This window comes from Epargyreus clarus, unplaced genomic scaffold (genome assembly GCF_041222505.1).
Source record: "Epargyreus clarus isolate Ecla_fem2 unplaced genomic scaffold, WU_Ecla_fem_2.2 ptg000008l, whole genome shotgun sequence".
Classification (NCBI taxonomy): domain Eukaryota; kingdom Metazoa; phylum Arthropoda; class Insecta; order Lepidoptera; family Hesperiidae; genus Epargyreus; species Epargyreus clarus.
Genome location: NW_027332216.1, coordinates 733,514 through 740,565, shown reverse-complemented (window position 1 = coordinate 740,565; position 7,052 = coordinate 733,514). Strand labels below are relative to the sequence as shown.

Here is a 7,052-nt window from a genome sequence, read left to right as displayed (position 1 = left end):
ACTCACATAATATTATGACTGTATGGAATAATTTATATGATAGAGATAAGAAACAAACAGAAGCAACAACACAATTACCTAACTTCCACATCGGTGACTATGTAAGAATAACCAAGTATAAGCATATATTTCAAAAAGGATATGAATCTAATTGGAGTGATGAAATATTTATTATATCCTCAATTATAGATCGGTCTCCATGGGTTGTATACACTTTGAAAGACTTACAAAATGAAACAATAAGTGGGACTTTCTATGAAAAGGAGTTACAAAAGGTATCTTATAATCCTACCTCAAGTTATAAAATAGATAAAATAATCAGTACGCGATATTCTGGTGTCAGAAAGCAAGTGTTGGTGAAGTGGAAAGGTTATCCAGATAAATTTAATAGCTGGGTGTTGGCCTCTGAATTAGAAAAAATATGATGAAAGAAAGTTTCTATTTAACATTGCTAAGTAACAGTTCTATGGAGTACTTTCCTGATAACAAAACAACGAAGTTTTCAACAAAATTACCAAAATCCTTAACGCTAGATGGGGAATGGTCAGTTGGAGTTGCCGAATTTCAATATCCATGTACCATGTTTACTGTACAAGAACATGAAAATATTATATATATTACAAAATCCATGACCATGCCAGGCGATCAAATACCATCCTTAGTATATTACAAGACTCATATTCCAGCGACGAATTATGACAACATAGATCATATTTTGGTAGCTTTAAATAATACAAAGGAAAATATAAAATTTCGTTATGATGAAGTATCAAAATTAGTTTGTGTTTCTGTTACCGATAAATCAATAAGATCAGTGAAGCTATCTCCTAAGCTGTCGTTTCAACTTGGGTTTGAACCTGACAGGAATCTCATTGAAAGAAACACAGGAAAGTGTCCTGCAAATTTACATTTAGGTCTACCATCACAATTATTTGTATATTGCGATATAGTTGAACCACAGATAGTAGGTGACGTCATGACTCCTTTACTAAGAATTATACCATTAGATCCAATGAAATATATTTATGGGGCGAATAAAATGCATGTTTTTTCACCTCCTCACTATTTACCAATCATGCGACGAGAATTTGACACTATTGAAATAGATATAAGGTCAACCACTGGTCAAAAGATACCATTTCAATTTGGAACTGTGTGTATCAAACTTCACTTTAAAAAACACAACAATGTTTTCTCATAATAATAATAATAATAATATGACTTGCCCCTACGAACATTATTATTCCCATCAAGCTGGTTCTGGTATTGGAGTAATATATAAAGGAGCCGCGTTTCAACGTGGTCATGGCATTGGCAGTTTTTTAGGAGGCTTGTTTAGATCAGTTTTACCTTTGCTTTCAAGGGGTGCTAGAGTTATAGGAAAAGAAGCACTAGGCGCTGGAGTTGGTATTTTGTCGGACTTAGTGAATGCACGACCCATGGAGGATTCAATAAAATCTCGCCTCAAGGACGCTAGTTCCAATTTAAAACGAAAAGTTGATGAAAAAATTGATAGAATAAACATGTCTGGATCGGGGTATATAACGAAGAGAAAGCGTCTTTCCTCACTCAGTGCACGCTCAGCTGCTAAAGTGAAAGCTATTAAAAAATTGGCAGTTTCTCGTGCCAACATAAAAGATATTTTTTCATAACTAATAAATTTAAGGAATTATGTCTTTCTTACATAGTCATTCTTGTGAATGTATAAAGTCTGAACTAGATTTATTTGCATTGCCATCAACACAAACAAGTATTGAAAATGGTATTTGGATTCATTACAAACCAATTTCGTCTCTTGCTGATGATGGACCAATAGAATTTCAAGTACCAGGATCTGGTGACGATTACCTAGATTTATCGCATACGTTAATACATATTAAAGCAAAGATAGTTAACCTAGATTCATCAAAAGTGAGCACACCCACAGTAATAGCACCAATAAATAACTGGTTACACTCACTATTCAGCCAGTTAGATGTATATTTAAATCAAAAACTTGTGTCACCACCTAATAATACATATGCTTACCGTGCTTATTTGGAAACTCTGCTGAACTACTCTCCTGCCGCAAAGAAATCTCATTTGACTTGTGGTCTTTGGTATGAAGATGCAGCTGGTCAAATGAACTCAACAGACAACACAAATCCTGGATTTCTGAAACGACAAAAACTAGCATCTGAAAGTAAAGAAATAGAAATGATTGGACATCTACATGGTGATATATTTAACCAAGAAAAGTTTTTAATTAATGGGGTTCAAATGAGTGTCAAATTAATTCGCTCAAGAGAATCGTTTAATCTGATGGGTTCTTCTACTGATATAAAATGTAAAGTATGCATTACGGATGCAACTCTTATTGTTCGTAGAGCACGAATAAATCCAACTGTACTCCTCGCACATCAAAAAGTCTTAGCCTCTACTACAGCAAAATATCCTATTACTCGAGCTGAAGTCAAAGTTTTAACTATACCATCAGGGGTTCAGGGAAAGACTCTTGACAACATTTTTCTGGGGCAAGTACCTAAAAGATGTATAGTTGGATTTGTAAACAACACAGCATTCAATGGAAGTCTTACTAAAAATCCATTCAATTTTGAAAACTATGCTATGAACACATTTTGTTTATATATTGATGGCCAACAAATACCTTCAAAAGCATTGCAACCATCATTCGAGAATGATATTTTTACTGCAGCCTATCACACTTTATTTTCGGGGACTGGTATACATTTTCTAAATGAAGGTAATGGAATATCTAGGGAGCAATATGCAAAAGGTTACTGCCTATTAGCGTTTGACCTAACTCCTGATTTGTCATCAAATTCCATGACTCATTGGAATCTTATAAAGCATGGCAGTGTAAGGGTAGAAGTTCGGTTTGAATCAACTCTAACCGAAACTATTAACTGTATAGTGTATGCAGAGTTTGATAACGTTATTGAAATTGATAAGAACCGAAATGTAACCGTCGACTACAGTAGTTAAGATAAATTTATATACTTAGATGTAAGTAAAAGCCTAATAAATGTAATATATTATACCTATTTGAAGTCTTTCATTCGAGTTAAACCATATTGCGTCCCTTTAAATATAAGGTTTGGATAATTTTGCTCTGCATTTGTAAATAGTGTATTGTACCTATCAGAGGTATCGATAAGTAGGCATGCACAATGGATACAATCGAGATTCAGAAGCATTTAAGTAAAATTCATTGTAGCTTGAAAAACAATGTCTATGCAGCAAACCGATTACCGCTATACGTTAAGACTCCAATGTACTTGATAAGTAATTTGGACCCTGACAGTGAACCAGGCTCTCACTGGGTAGGCATGTACATAGACAGAAATGGCATCGGTGGGTATTTTGATTCATATGGCCGACCACCAACAGGCCATCACAAAGCCTTTTTCAGAAGGAACGCAAAGCATTGGGATTTTAATAGATATAGAATACAACTTGATTGGTCTTCAGTTTGTGGAGAATATAGTCTTACATACTTGCATTACATGTATTATGGAAATACACTCAGAGATTTTTTAAGCCTGTTTTGTGAGGATAAATTGATAAACGATATTGTAGTATCGCAATTGTTCAAAAGGTTGTTTTGGAAATAATAAACAATGTCAATACGAAGTTTTTTTTATTGCATTACCATGCGCATACCCCCATCATTAACGACACAGTGATAATGACCCTATTATGTTGTGAGGACAGCGAGTGGTGATTAGATAAGTAAGGTCCGTATTGTTATATGGACATAGCGAGCTTAATGAGATAAGGAGGTGATTAGATAATGAATTAGAGGTCGTTATTCATAAAAGCTAACTTCGTAAGCAAAGGAGATAGCGTAAAATAAATGCGTGCAATCGATCGGGCGTGGTCGGAAACCCCCATTTTGACACCAAACTTTTTTTTTTTTTTTTTTTTTTTTTTTTTTAGCCGGGCTCGCCCCTCGATCGTGGCAAACAGGGCAGCAGGGGGACGGGGAAGCGAGGGGGAAAAGTCGGTGCCCCACAACCGGTGAATAGAGAGGGGAGGGGGGAAAATCGGTGCCCCAGAACCGGTGAATCCCTACTACTAGTGGAAAACCTTCAAAACCCACGCGGTGCCGTGGAAGAGACTACGGGTCTCTTTTACAGAAATACCCTATTTTAGGCTCTACTCTGGAATAAACTGGCTCTACTACAGGGATAAAACCGATCTACCTACAAACAATTTAATCTCAAAGGTGAATAGACTTACTAGTATACATTTAAATGGTGCCTATTGTGCGTTTCCAAATTTAGAAAATCAGCTGTAAACTTTTCAGATAAAGGTTAACGAGCGGTACAAACGGTTACGGGCGCGACAATAAGGCGATAATTAAAATTAAACGGCTCTGTCGTATCGCTCTATTTGAGGGAATTACTGTGTTGTTTAGAGTTGGGGTGTTGGAAGTGGTGATAGTCTAGGTGAAAAGTGGATTCTCAATTGAGGGGGTCCGAGATTCAAATCCCAGGCAAACACTTTGACTTCGTAATAATGTGCGTATTAGATATTAATGATCACATGCTTAAACGGTGAAGGAAAACATCGTGAGGAAACCTGCATACCTGAGAGTTTTATAAAAAAAAAAATCTTAAAGGTATGTGAAGTCTACCAATACGCACTCGGCCAGCGCGGTGGACTATGGCCTAGTCCTTCTCATTATGAGAGGAGACCCGTGCCCAGCAGTGGGACAGTAATGGGTTGTTGATGATGATTACATATACGGAGAAGGAAAACAATTTGAGGGAATTTACACGCATGAAGTTCGTTAAAATATGGGAATAATGGAGAACCCATTTTATTTTCAACGTTTTTTAGCATTTGTTTCCATAGCATTGCTAGACCATAACAATACGTGCTCTGTAAAAAGTTCAAACGTTCTTCTTCTTCTTTTATCGGTTGAACAGACAGACCGACGAAGAGCGGAATCTCAGTAATAGAGATCCGTTTTTAACCTTTGCGGTACGGTAAAAACTTAACCTTAAAAACTTCTTGAAGGTGTATGAGGACTACCAATTCGCACGTGGAAAGCGCGGTAGACTCTGGCCTAAACCATTCTCAGTTTAAGAGGAGACCCGCATCCAACACGAAGCAACAATAATAATATTATTATTTCCGTTACGCCTGCGGCAGTAACAGATACAACTACAATGGATATTTTAGTGCGCCGCTGTTTGCATAATCAACTAATTCATTAACCGACGACCAGTACCGGAATATTAAATAATATCGAACAAAACGTTTGCTAGTAGCTGAGGTTGAAATATTTTAGTTTACCGATTTACTATATTACTATATAATCTATTTATATCCATTAGCGAAATTATTTTCTAAATATGCTTTCTTATTTTATATGAAGAACTCCTGAACAGAACATTATGCTTCTATAAGTACTGACTTAAGTTTCCTTACAATGTTTTCCTTGATCGTTACACCAAGTCATAACTTGTACTGAGCACATAACTGCAGTGCCATGGTCGTATATTATACCACAGAAATACTATAAGAATACCAATGATTACTTAAAAATATAACCTACATCACTCTCGCAATTGAGGCATATCTAACGACACCTCATTCGTTATAATCAAATAAGACACATGCGCTAGAAAACTTTACGTTCCGCAGTCTGGTAAAATCGAATACAATCACGTAAAAGTACCAAGTTGTTCTAAAACTATTAGGCCTCTTTGATAGTTTGTATCTAGTCTGTAACGGTAATGGGCGTTTCAAGCCCGTGACACTAAGAGCACCCTGAGCGTAGAGCAATGAATGGTCTGTTTATGCAAACAGCTACTGATAGCATTCTTGTTTAATGGACGGTAGGTGCTGTTTAAGCTTCATTGTAAAAAGTAATGTGTCATTTATAATTCAGAGTATCAAAACCAACATGACAGAGGTGAAAAAGCATTACGTTTTATGCGGATGCTTTGTTAACTTGTTTTGAAGATGTGGCAAGATAGGAACACCACGCATTCTTAGTTCTCTTAGCTAATTAAACGTCTAGAACATGTTCTATGTCTTTTGATATTGGTTGCAATACTTTTTTGAGTCCAGCTGTTGGGCGAGGTTCTCTCCCCTTTAACTGGGGGACACTCTACTCCAGTAATCTATTTTGAATTGGTGGAATACTTACCCCACGGTATGGTTTAGTGGTCAACTTCTGTTGGATATTTTTAAGTTACACGAAAGATCTTTAGCAAAATATGATTGATTAAAAACAACCTACGACACACGGAAGTTCATGAAATATAATTAATGGAGTCGCTGGCCGGGCAGTTCGAGCTTGAGCTCTTGCCACCTGCAACCCCGGAAGCCCCTTTTAGTCGACTCTAGGATAGGCAGGGGATACCGTAGCCCTATTCTGATCTCGGAACTTCAGGGACACAAAAAATGTGGAACGCTTCACGATTTTTCGTGTTATCCTTGCGCAGGGGCCATGCTTATCTTCTCTGTATCGTTCCAATTTTAGTATATGCCGAAGCGAGTACAATAAAGCATTCACATTGCGGAAAATAGCAGGTTTTGTGTATGTTTCTCTCTCGTATACGCAACGTATTACGTATTCGCAACGAGCGAAAGAGTGACTAAAAATGTGGACTTTAAGATTTCAATTTTTCATTGAAGAAATATAAAAATCTGCTTCCAAGGCCCCAACAGACAGTGAATGTAGAAAGAGGCTTTTCCTTTTTAATACAGCTCAGTATGCAGTTTTATTGAAATAAATATTACACTATCAGCAACACACGCATATTTTAAAAAAGTGGCCAATTTTAAATATTTTGAGTATACATACATTTATACCATACATTTCTCTCGTATTTATTAACCGGACGAAAATTTAACGGGTATCGTAATGGAAATTTTAAGCTATTAATTACGTGCCGTAACGCGTGAAAGTACTCCGTTTTTTATGAAAATAATATAGCCCATTTATTTGTGAGGATTGCAAAAAGGAAAATGAATGCTCAATTTTACAATCTTACTGGTTTCTCGTGAGTACGGTTTACTTTAAAGGGTTTATT

The 7,052-nt window shown here is 36.5% G+C and overlaps 1 pseudogene; it reads right to left on the bottom strand.

The window, feature by feature from the left end:
- Positions 1-6,416: 6,416 nt before the first annotated feature.
- LOC140744603 (uncharacterized) lies at positions 6,417-6,512 on the bottom strand (annotated as a pseudogene).
- Between the last annotated feature and the right edge of the window lie 540 nt (positions 6,513-7,052).